Genomic DNA, 12,908 nt, shown 5'->3' with positions numbered 1-12,908 from the left:
GAGCGTGATTTTTGGAACGAACGTGATCCAGAGGACTTGGAGTGCAAATCAAGAAGCAGTCGAGGCGGCCACGAGGGTGGAGGGCACGCCCACCCCTACTGGGCGCGCCCCCTATCTCGTGGGCTCATCCAGCGTCCACCGACCTACTTCTTCCTCCTATATATACCCACTTACCCCAAGAACATCAAAGGCGACCACAAAAAACTATTTCCACCACCGTAACCTTCTGTATCCGCGAGATCCCATCTTGGAGCCTTCGCCGGCGCTCCACCGGAGGTGGAATCAACCACGGAGGGTTTCTACAACAACACCATAGCCCCTCCGATGAGTTGTGCACTATTAGGAAAAGGGATATAGATGAAATGGATACTAATGGCGCACCTAACATGTGGTGCGCCACTACTATATAGTAGTGGCGCACCATGTGCAGGTTCGCCATTAGTGTGGAAGACACTAATGGCGCACCAGGAACATGGTGCGCCACTAGTAACAAATTTTTTTTCAAACATACTAATGGCGCATCCTGGAACAGTGCGCCATTACTAGTTAGCACTAGTAATGGCGCACCAGCCACACAGTGCGCCACTACTGTTGTTTTTTTTATTCTTTTTTTTGCAAAACTACTAATGGCGCACCGTAGCATAGTGCGCCATTACTAGTTTAAACTAGTAATGGCACACTATGCCACGGTGCGCCATTAGTATATATATATATATATATATATATATATATTATTTTATTGCAAAACTACTAATGGCGCACCACCAGCAGGTGCGCCATTAGTAACCAGGGTTACTAATGGCGCATTTGCAGGTGGTGCGCCATTAGTAACCTAGGACCAACAAGATATTTTGGACAGCCACACCTAACCACTCACTTTCCCCACTTCATTGTCTCCACCTCCTCTCCAAGCTTGTCTCGGCTGCCTCCTCCTCCTCACCTCATTTGCACCATAGATTCATCCAAATTAAGTGGTTAAATTACCTTTTGTTGATAGGTAAGTAAGGGGGGAAGCTATCTTTATGTTGTTCTCCCTCCAACAATGTGCACATGCACTTTTTGTGGCCTAGCTAGATCTATGTATGTTTGTGGTGTTGCATATGTTTGTGGTGTTTCATATATGTTTGTGTTTGCAGGTACCGGTATTTGAAATGCGATAGTTGCCAATATTTTCCCGGAATGTTGATTCATTTCCGTTTCGGCAAGAATTTTGGCACTCTGCATTCTTTTTGGTCCTATTTTTAGGGAAAGTCATGCCAAATTTTTTCTTGGTTCTAAAATATCGTTTTGCTCTACCCCGCAGGCGACCATGGTCCACACGATTGCCGAAGGCATCGTGAATAGGTTTTTGAGCTCCGCGAAGGCCGAGATGCTTCAAAAGAACGAGACAGAGATAAGATGTCTGTGTCAAAGATGCAAGCTGAAGAGCCTTATTGCGGACCCGGATTCCGGGCAGGTGCGGGACCACCTGCTCTTGCGTGGTTTCATGGATGGCTATCGGTTGCAAGGTGATGAAGATGACTATGAAGTCGTCCATGGGGGCCGGGCAAGAAATGAGGAAGGGCAGCAAGACAACCACCGCGGCTCGGGCGGGCGAGAAGACGAAGAATTTCCAGGACATGATCATGATGGTGATGTTATACACAGTCATCATGTAGAAGATGCAGGACATGATGATGAGGAAGATGTCGGAGCAGACAAAGGGCATGATCATGAATATGAAGATGCCGGCGGAGCAGACGACGATGACCATCGATGGGCTGGGTGCAGGACCCTCATATTCAAGAGCTGCTTCTCAAGCAGACGGATAACGCAAGAGCTGCCGCCCGAGAGAAAGCCAAGCTGGATCAACTAGAGATAGACGCGGTTACTCCATTTTATAAAGGATGCAGGCCCGAGGATACCCGCTTGAAAGTAACGCTCATGGCTCTGGAGATGAAGGTAAAACACAAAATGACCGACGCATGCTTCGACGAGAACATGTCATTCTGGCACGAACGTCTTCCCAAGGGGAACAAGTGCCCGACCAGTTTCGAGGAGGCAAAGAAAATCGTGTGTCCTCTGGATTTACCGCACGTGAAATACCATGTGTGCATGAACAATTGCATCATTTATCGGGACGAGCACGCGGAGTCTACCATATGTCCAGTGTGCGGCGTCACTCGATACAAGAAGAGGAAGAAAGCTCCTCGAAAAGTGGTGTGGTACTTTCCGATCACTCCTCGTCTACAGCGGTATTTCATGGACCCTAAGGTAGCAAAGCTCCTGCGTTGGCACGCGGATAGGGAGGAGAAGAAGCGAGAGGATGACGCAAATGATCCGGAGATAAATAAAAAAGACAAGATGCTGAGTCACCCTAAGGATGTGAGCCAGTGGCAAGCGTTGAACTTCGAACACCCAGAATTTGGGAAGGATCCAAGGAACATCATGCTGGGCGCGAGCATCAATGGAGTCAATCCGTTTGGCAGCCAGAGAAGCACACATAGCACCTGGCCTGTCTTTGTGTGGATGTACAACCTTACCCCTGGTTGTGCATGAAGAGGAAGTAGATTCACATGAGTATGCTAATTAAAGGGCCGAAACAACCAGGGAACGACATCAATTTGTATCTAGGGCTGCTGAAAGAGGAGCTAGACACGCTGTGGAAAACACCAGCCAATACGTGGGACGCCGCTGTCGGTGTACTAGAGTAGGGGTACCCTAGTATCCCTAACTTGTGCACGGGCAGTTGCAGCACCCCGCGGCAAGGCTTGCCGGGCGACCGCCAAGATCCTCCGTGGTTCCTTTGGAGCCATTCAAGAACAAAGTATTCAAGCCAAGGAGACAAGACCCCGGCAAGAGGAGCTTGCCGGGAAGGCCAACCAAGGCATCTCAAGGAACTTGCCGCGACGCGCCACGCGTCCCGGCAAGGCCCGGTGAGCGACAAGCTTCCGGGCGCGACAAGACAATGACCGCGGCAAGGCGCTTGCCGCGACAAGCTACCACCCTGTACCTGCGCTCCAGCACATCCACCAACGTGTCGCCCTGGGGCCTTTCCAGGCGCGCATGGCGAGAGGCTGTGCAGCCAACGGTGTGCGGTGGCAAGCGACGCTGACAAGATTACCATCGTGGCGAACGGTGGGGTCCCTGACAGTCCTTTTCTGCACTGTTTGGGCGACACAAACGGGCATTTAATGCCCTCGTCCCCTGCCGTCAGGGTTAGGTAGGATACACTGTACAGGTAGTTGTACCAACCGCAACACCTTTTTCCATTTTTACCCTTGTCTACGTTGCCACCTGTCGGTGACCCCTTTAGCATATAAAAGGAAGCCCACGTGCAATGTAGAGGAGGGTTCGGCTCAGTTCGAAGCCAGAAAAACACTCACACTCGGTCTCGTTAGCAGCTAGAGTGCACTATAGCACTCAGCGCTCCCGAGCAAGAACTCAATACACTAAAACATGTAGCAGTAGGAGTGTTATCTCTCCTGAGAGCTCCGAAGCTGGGTAAACTGCTCGTGCGCTTCGCCTCGATCCGCTCTTCGTGCGACCTCCGCCCCCCGCCGAACCGAAAGGGGCTCGGTCCGCCAGTCCCATAGGTGTTCGTGGATCAGCTTCCCCGACATCTTTGGCGCGCCAGGTAGGGGGCGTCGAGATTGTGTGAACCTGATCCGGCGTTCACACGAGCTAGATCTTCAACTTCTTCATCAACATGCCACCGAAGAAGAAGGCTTCGGGGGCAACTGCTCCGTCCACGTCGATCCCACCACCACCGGAGCAATCGAGTGGTGGGGTAGACGCCGGCGGAAGAACGGGCGTCGACGAGGAAGCTCACGGTGCTGCCAGGTCCAAGGACAAGGCTGCGCAGACCTCGGCGTCCGTACATGCACCGCGCCCATCTCAGGAGGCGCAGGACCGACAACGTCATGGTATTCGCAGTACCATACATTTGTTGGACCAAGATCGAGCTGGTGGATCTCGGGGTGCTCAAGACCAGCATGCACGCCAACATGCAGGCACGAGTGAGGCACGGTCGCCCGGACGAGATACTGCTCCTTCTAACTTAGTTAGAAGTCCGAGCATATCCCGCTCCTCGCACCGTTCGCCACTGCCGCCCACCACTCGAGCAGAAGCTTTGGCGCGAGCTCAACTGCTCCTGGATTACCCTCCAACGGAAGACAAGATAGATCAATGGAGGGCCACCATTCAGAGTCTCATCGGCTTTGCCAACGGCGACACTCCGCGGCAGCCGAGTACATCGCTGCCGCGGCAGGACCGCCAGGCACGAGCCGATGGCGACAAAACCGATGAGGGTGCAACTACCATGCACTCTCCACCCCGAAGGCCAAGATCGCCGACTCGCCGGATTCACCTCGACAGCGACTCCACCGCATCATCGGATCCACGAGCTCGTCGCGATCAGCGCCAAGTTCTTCACGAACAACAGCAAGAAGACGCTCGCACTCGCATCGAGCGCCAAAGAGAAGCGCGGCGTCAATCAGACCACCGCGCTGGGCCCTCTGTCGACATGCTTGCGCCAGGGGAACCAGGCGACTTGCCATACGCGGTAGGTTGCCCTGCGTTCACTCATGAGCTGCGGCAAGTCTAGTGGCCCAGCACGAAGAATTTCATGCCAGACGTACCAGAGAAGTACGACGGCAAGACGCATCCATCGGAGGTCCTCAGCATCTACACCATCATGGTGCAAGCTGCCGGGGGACGAGACGACAAGATCCTTGCCAACTACTTCCCATTGGTACTCAAGCCCAATGTCAGATCCTGGCTCATGCACTTGCCGGACAACTCCATATCCTCCTGGGCTGAGCTCTGCCATCAGTTTGTCGGCGCCTTTACAGGCGGCCACAAGCCTCACGGCCAAGAGAGCGATCTTCATTTGCTCGCCCAGAATGAAGGAGAGCCCCTGCGCAAGTACATTCAGAGATTCAGCCGCGTACAGCACAACATCCCAGATGTCCACCCTGCCGCGGTAATCAGCGCGTTCCATCAGAACGTGTGAAACCGCAGGATGCGGGAGGAGATGGCGATGTGCAAGATCAGAGACGTTAGTGAGCTATATGCCCTGGCCGACAAGTGTGCACGTGCTGAGGAAGGGAGGAAACTCCCCGGAGAGACTACAAGAGCAGGAGGATCTGATAGTGAGGATGCTGCCCCGGCAAAGAAAAACCGGCGGCGGAACAACAGGAAGAAGAAAGGCAAAGAGGTGCTAGTCGTCGAGCAATCTGGCAAGCAAGCCAAAGCTGGAAGCTCCGGCAAGGAGATTGCCGCAGGCACCAACCACCAGGCTGTGGCGGTCGCCGACAAGCAGGACGGCCCCAACAGGCAGTACTGCAAAATCCACCGCACCAAGGGCCATGACCTCCAGAGCTGCAAGAAAGTCGAGCAGCTTGTCGAGCAGTAGAAGGCTGAATACGAGCGACGCGACAAGGAGAAGGCCTAGGAAGGTGCTGGAGGAGCCGGCAAGAAACGCCACAGCCGAGGAGGACGCCACGGCAAGGCCAAGCAGCGGCAAGGAGACAGACCTCCCCGCGGCCGCGACAAGGATGAATACGACGACGACGATGAAGATATGGATGATGACGAGACCGATGAGCAGGAGTTCCAGAAAGCCACAGAGATCCTGTGCGTTGACGACGGTGCTTCTCTGCATACTTCACACCGCCAGCTCAAGTAGTGGGTGCGGGAAGTCAATGCAGCAGAGCCACCCGTCGAGTCACGCAAGCCTCTGAAATGGTCCAGCACGCCTATCATCTTTGATATTGAGGACCACCCTCATCGCATAACTGCGGTCGGGTGCTTGCCGATGTTGGTTTCACCAACTATCCGCAACCTCAAGGTCACTAAGATGCTAGTTGACGGCGGGGCCGGCTTGAACCTGATCTCCTCCGTGGTACTCCAGAAACTCCAGATCCCTGACAGCGAGCTCGAAGAGACCGGCACATTCCAAGGAATCAATCCGGGAAGAAGCAAGCCGAAGGGAAAGATCACGTTGCCGGTAACATTTGGCAGCGAGTTAAACTTCAGGACTGAGAGGGTCACTTTTGACATTGCTGACTTTCCATTGCCTTACAATGGGATACTTGGCCGTCCAGCGCTCGCCAAATTCATGGCAGCCTCTCACTATGCATACAACATGCTGAAGATGCCAGGCCCGATAAGTGTCATCTCTGTCCCTGGCGACAAGAAGGATGCTCTTATCTGTGCCAACAAGATCTACCGGGAAGCAGCAGCCGCAACAGATCGCAGATCACTTGCCGTTGAAGCTCCCGGGGGGAAGAAGAAGACCAAGTCCGGCAGGAGTTCTGATGCCCACTCCGGCAAGCGCACCTCTTCGGAGTGCTGCGCTACCGTCGAGGATGCACCATCGAGCTCCACCGGCAAGTGTAAGAAGGCAATGGTAGCTCCACCAGAGACCAAGAAGGTGTCCGCCAAGGAGGACGGCACTGGTGGTACCTTCACCATCAGTGCCACTCTCGACCCTAAATAGGAAAGCGCGCTCGTTGCTTTCCTGCGGGCGAACATCGACGTGTTTGCATGGCAACCGTCTGACATCCTCGGTGTTCCCAGGAAAGTAATAGAGCACCATCTTGCTGTCTGTCCTCATGCGTGGCCCGTCAAGCAAAAAGTCAGGAAACAGGCAGTGGAGCGCCAAGAATTCATCGCAGAAGAAATCAAGAAGTTGGAAGCAGCAGGCCTTGTAAGAGGAGTGCTCCATCCTACGTGGTTGGCCAATCCTGTAGTCGTGCGTAAGGCGAACGGGAAATGGAGGCTTTGTATCGACTTTACCAATGTCAATAAAGCTTGTCCCAAAGACCCATTTCCCTTGCCGTGCATCAACCAGATTGTTGACTCCACGGCCGGATGTGACTTGCTTTCATTTCTTGATGCATACTCAGGATACTATTAGATCTTCATGGCAGAAGAGGATGAGGAGAAAACCGCATTCATCACCCCATGTGGCACGTACTGTTTCGTACGGATGCCTTTCGGTTTAAAGAATGCTGGTTCAACATTTGCAAGAGTAGTCCATGATGCTTTTGAGCCACAAATGCACAAAAATGTGGAAGCCTACATGGATGACATAGTGGTCAAGAGCAAGGACAAGGCAACTTTGATTCAAGATTTAGATGAAACTTTTGCAAATCTGCGCAAGATCAACCTCAAGCTTAACCCCGAGAAGTGTGTGTTTGGAGTCCCCTACGGCAAGCTTCTCGGGTTCTTCGTGTCTCAGCAGGGAATTGAAGCCAATCCCGACAAGATCAAGGCCATTGAGCAGATTGAAGCACCAAAGCGCGTCAAGGATGTACGAAGGCTTGCCGGTTGCGTGGCTGCTCTCAGCAGGTTTATCTCTAGGTCTGCTGAGCGCGCCCTACCATTTTTCAAAATATTGAAAAAGGCAGGTCCAATGCAATGGACTCCGGAAGCGGAGGCTGCGCTACAGGACTTAAAGAGATACCTGTCCTCCACTCCAACACTTGTCGCACCTAAGCCACAAGAGAAGTTGCTGCTATATATAGCGGCAACCAATCAAGTGGTTAGTGCTGCGTTAGTAGCGGAGAGGGAGGCGGACGATGAGCCAGCAACCACGGCAAGTACATCCAGCGACAAGCAAAGGACTTCGCCGCCAAGCTCTGGTCCCGACAAAGATGGATCTGCGCAGACACGTGAGGAGATGCAGAAGAGAATGGTGCAGCGCCCAGTTTACTTTGTCAGTTCCCTTCTGCAGGGGGCTAGGTCAAGGTACTCTGGTGTACAGAAATTGCTTTTCGGCCTTCTCATGGCCTCGAGAAAGCTGCGCCATTACTTCCAAGCACACGAGATCACAGTTGTCACTCGTTTCCCACTGAAGAGGATACTGCAAAATCCAGAAGCGACAGGCAGGATTGTCGAGTGGGCACTGGAACTATCAAGCTTTGGCCTCAAGTTTGAGAGCACTTCAACTATCCAAAGCAGAGCATTGGCAGAGTTCATAGCGGAGTGGACGCCAACACCAGATGAAGAAATTCCAGAAATGAGCTTCCCCGTCAAGGAAGCAAGCAGAGAGTGGCTGATGTACTTTGATGGTGCCTTCTCGCTGCAAGGCGCCGGTGCCGGCGTGCTACTTGTTGCACCCACCGAAGAGCACCTCAAGTACGTAGTCCAGATGCACTTTCCCAAGGAGCAAGCAACAAACAATACTGCAGAGTATGATGGTTTGCTTGCCGGTCTTAGGATCGCAGCGGACCTTGGGATCAAGAAACTCATTGTCAGGGGTGACTCACAGCTTGTCGTCCGCCAAGTGAACAAGAACTATCAGAGTCCGTTGATGGAAGCTTACGTTGATGAAGTGAGAAAGCTAGAAGAGCACTTTGACGGCCTACAGATGGAACATGTTCCAAGAGCTCAGAATGACATTGCTGATGGCCTGTCGCAGTGCGCCGCACTTAAGTTACCTGTGGAACCTGGGATCTTTGTGCTCAAGCTGACTCAACCGTCCGTAACGCCATCAACTGGACAGAACAAGAAGAGGAAGTTGATTTCTGGTGACTACTTTTCGGCAAGGCTCCCCGAAGCCGCCGCCAAGAAGGTCCCCAAGATCAACACCAAGGATGCTGAGGAGCAGTCTGCTCCGACAAGCCCTATGGTTTGTTACGTTGAAGCAGACGCTCCCGACAAGCTTTGCTCTGGCAAGCTTGCCGGGGAACATCAAGCTCCGGCTGAGCCGCAGGTTCTCGCCGTAGAAGCAGATGTTCTCACAGCAACAGATGTGCCTTTAGTCCTTGTTGTCGAGCCGCAAGCTCCAGCATGGGCACAGCAGATTCTCCATTTCCTTCAGACAGGAGAACTTCCCGAAGAGCAAGAAGAAGCAGAAAGAGTAGCCCGGTAGTCAAGTATGTATCAGTTTGTTGACAACACACTGTACAGAAGAAGACTCAACGATGTGAAATTGAAGTGTATTCACCGGGAAGAAGGACAAAAGCTGTTGGCAGAGATACATGGAGGCATATGTGGCCAACACATTGGCGCGAGAGCACTTGCCGGCAAAGCGTTCTGGCAAGGTTTCTTTTGGCTGACAGCCCTCCATGATGCAACTGCACAAGTAACCAAGTGTGAAGCATGCCAGTTCCATTCCAAGCAGATGCACCAGCCAGCTCAAGCTCTCCAGACGATCCCTTTATCCTGGCAATTTTCGGTCTGGGGGCTCGACATCCTCGGCCCTTTTCCCCGAGCTGTCGGGGGCTTTGAGTACTTGTACATTGCAATCGACAAGTTCACAAAGTGGCCGGAAGTGGAGCCAGTGAGGAAGGTGACAGCACAGTCAGCAGTCAAGTTATTCAGGTCGATTGTTTGCCGTTTCGGAATCCCTAACAGGATCATCACCGACAACGGCACACAATTCACGAGCCGCACCTTCATGCAGTACGTCCAAGATCTTGGCGCCAAGGTCTGCTTCACTTCTGTTGCTCATCCGAGAAGCAACGGTCAAGCGGAGAGGGCAAATGCTGAAGTGCTGCGCGGGCTCAAGACCAGGACTTTTGACAGGCTGCAGAAGTGCGGAAGAAACTGGATTGAGGAGCTGCCGGTGGTTCTCTGGTCGATCAGGACGACGCCAAATCGAGCCACTGGCCAGACACCTTTCGCTCTAGTCTATGGAGCAGAGGCAGTTCTCCCCACGGAACTCGTATACGGGTCACCTCGAGTGCTCGCTTATGATGAGCTTGAGCAAGAGCAGCTGCGACAAGATGACGCGCTGCTCCTTGAGGAGGACCGTCTTCAGGCTGCTGTACGAGCTGCTCGATACCAGCAAGCTTTGCGCCGCTACCATAGCCGCAAAGTTAATGCCATAAGTTTCGAGGAAGGCGACCTTGTTCTTCGGCGCGTTCAGTCCGCCAAGAATTCCAACAAGTTGACGCCGAAGTGGGAAGGCCCTTACCGGGTGAAACGAGTCACTAGGCTTGGCACTGTCCGCCTTGAGACCGAAGATGGCATTCTGGTGAGCAACTCCTGGAACATTGAGCATCTTCGAAAGTTTTACCCGTAGGGCGCGGTTGCCGGAACCCGTTCCGGCAACCACCTTTTGTACAAGTCTTGTCGATGTTGCATGTAATCCTTTGTACAAAGCCGGGCGCAGACCCCGTGCATAAGTAAAGCTCATGTGCCCCGCACATCTTGTCGATTTCATGCTTTCTACTATTTTTTGCATGCGTTATCTGACACTTTGTGCAGCACCTATCCCCGGTAAGCAATAACGAGGCATGAGGCTCCATATCTTTATTTTCTCTTCTTTCTTTTTCTCGAAAAAGGAAGGTTCCCTCGCCCACAAGTTTGCCGGGGGGGAGAGGAGAAGATAATGGTGTGGACCAAGCGTCGCTCAAGGAAATTTCGCCTTACCGGGAAGCAAACGACAGAAAAGCTAAGTTGCTAAAGTTTGAGCAATCAGTTTTAGAAATTTTAAGTTATCTTCCTCGAACAACCGTGCTTTGTATGGAAAACCTGTGCGCGGAGGAACCAACTCATAGCTAGTTGCGCCCTTACTTTGTTTTGAGTCCGCTCAACAATTTAAGAGAGCTGCGACTAGTTGCGACAAGGTTTTTTGTCGGTAGCGGCACCGCCAGCAGGCTGCTGACGTTCCGCACTCAGCGCTCGCGGCTAACGTGCCTGCGCCGACAAGTTCCCTAAAAGCATAGGGCAAAAACATACAAAGGAAGGGATCAAGTAGAGGAAATAACATAGCAATCTCTACCCAAAATAGAGTTATATTACAAGATAACTTGTCGCAGCTCTAACAGATTGTTCTCATGACATGACCAGCAGCGACAAAGAGAAAACGGGCGGCCTAATCTATGCGATCGCCCTCGACCCTCTTGATTCCGCTCACCTTGTCCACAATGGGTGCGACAAGGGCCTTGAGCGCTTCCAGATCAGCATCCGGCGGCAAGGACCTGAGGACGTTGGTGACGTTGAGGCCTGGGTTGCGGAAGGCCACCTTCACCAGCACCTTCTGAAGAGCCCCCGCGCAGATCCTGCGCGACTCGTCGGCCAGCTGCTTTGGGATCTTCTCCCGGAGTTGCTGGAGGGCCATCGCCACGCCTTTGAAGAACAGGCTGAGCTTGGCGCTGGGTTGGAGGTGCTCGTCGGAGGAGTACCCGAGATCCTCTATCCCTAGCTGCGCCAGCTCCCTGTCGATGGCTGCGGCAAGATCCACGAGACCCTCGGTCCAGTGCACCACAGTCTCCCGGAAAGCATCATGGGCGGCAGCAGCATTCGCCAGCAGCGCCTCGTCGGTCTTGATCTTCTCCTTCAAGGCCTCCTCCTGCTCCCTGGCGCCGTCCAACATCTTGGTCAAGGTGGCCAGCTTCAACTCGAGATCCGCGTTGGAGTCCTTGGCGGCGCTGAGCTCTTGGCTCCTCTCGGCGAGATGACCCTGCAGCTCACCATGAGCAGCGGCGTCCTTTTCACGCTCACGCTTGAGCACAACAAGCTCCTCGCCGCTCGCCTTGAGATCAGCCTCCAGCTGCGCCACCTTCGTCTCCAGCTCCTTCTTGGCGGCCTCGGCAGCTGCGGCAGCGTCCTTTGCTTCCTTGAGAGCCCCTCCAATCGCTTGCTCGCGCGTGGCAAGCTCCTCCTCGTGGCTGTCAAGGTTGACCTTGCGCTGCACCAATTCACCTTCCTGCGCAGACAGCTTCTCGGCAGCGAGCCGTTGCTGCTCCTCAACTTTAGCCTTCCCGAGGAGGAAGGCTTTCCGCTCCTCGGCGAGTTGCTCCCGCTCCTTTGCTAAGGATCGGAGAGCTTCCTGCCTCAGACCCCGTAGTTCCTCCGCGCGCTTCTCAATATCCACTCCCGCCTTCGCGACAAGCGCCTCTCGGGATGCCAGCTTGGCTTGGCGGGCGCGGTAAATAGACAGCAGCTTCCGCAGCAACCGCTCCTCCTCAGGCTCGTTGCTGCTGCTGGTTGGCGCGTCGACCAGCGCCAGCCCAGCGGAGGCGAGCACCTCTTCGTCAAAAGTTTCTCCTTCGACCGGCGCCCTGGAGCTCGACGCCCAGGGGAGCTTGATGAAGACGCCATCGCCGGCCTTCAAATAGGCGCCGTGCTGGGGCTCTTCGGAGCCTGGCGCTGCAGTAGCGTGTCACACCCTAGCTAGTCATGCATTAGAGTGTTGCATCATGTTTACTCTTTCATCAGAAACTTGAAATGGGGATTTGTGAAACCCTCAGAATCATTTTTGAAAATGACCCAAATAAAAATTTCTCCAAAAGTGTCCAAGAAAATGCTCATGTTGCTCTCTGAAAATATTGGACAGAGATAAAAATCAAACCAATATTTTTAAGAGCTCATAGGTATTTATTTTGGGCATTTGGAATTAATGCATAAATATTTGCATTGGAAATATATTAGTTATATATATTAATATATGTCCAAAAACTATGCCACCTGTTGGGGAGCTCTGGAATAATATATCTAGCTCCTGCAAAAATTGGCATAAGGTAATAAAATGATTTAATATTTTATTTAAATCAAAACAAATGTCAGAAATTAGAAAACAGAAATAAATAAAAGGGAGAAGCTTACCTGGGGCTCCTCCCTGTGCAGCCCAGCCAGCTGGCCGGCCCAGCCAGCAGGCGGCCCAGCCCGTCTCCCTCCTCTGTCGTCTTCGTCCTCGACAGAGGGAGGGGAGTGTGCCCGGCGCGCGCGCGCGCCACCGCGCCACGCCACCAGCTCGCCTGCCTGCCTGCCCCTCCCCTCCTCGTCTGGATGGCCTGGAACGACGCCACGCCCTCCCCTGTTCTCTCTCACTCTCCCCCCCTCTCTCCCGTGCTTCTCCCCCTGCTCTCTCTCTCACCCGACGCACCCATCGCCGCCGTTCGCCATAGCAGCCGCCACCGGCCTCCCCTCGCCTCCCCGACACGCTCCCCAGCTCCGCCGCGACCCCCTCT

The sequence above is a fragment of the Triticum dicoccoides genome, chromosome 7B (genome assembly GCF_002162155.2).
Source record: "Triticum dicoccoides isolate Atlit2015 ecotype Zavitan chromosome 7B, WEW_v2.0, whole genome shotgun sequence".
Classification (NCBI taxonomy): Eukaryota; Viridiplantae; Streptophyta; class Magnoliopsida; order Poales; family Poaceae; genus Triticum; species Triticum dicoccoides.
This window is presented reverse-complemented; position numbering follows the sequence as displayed.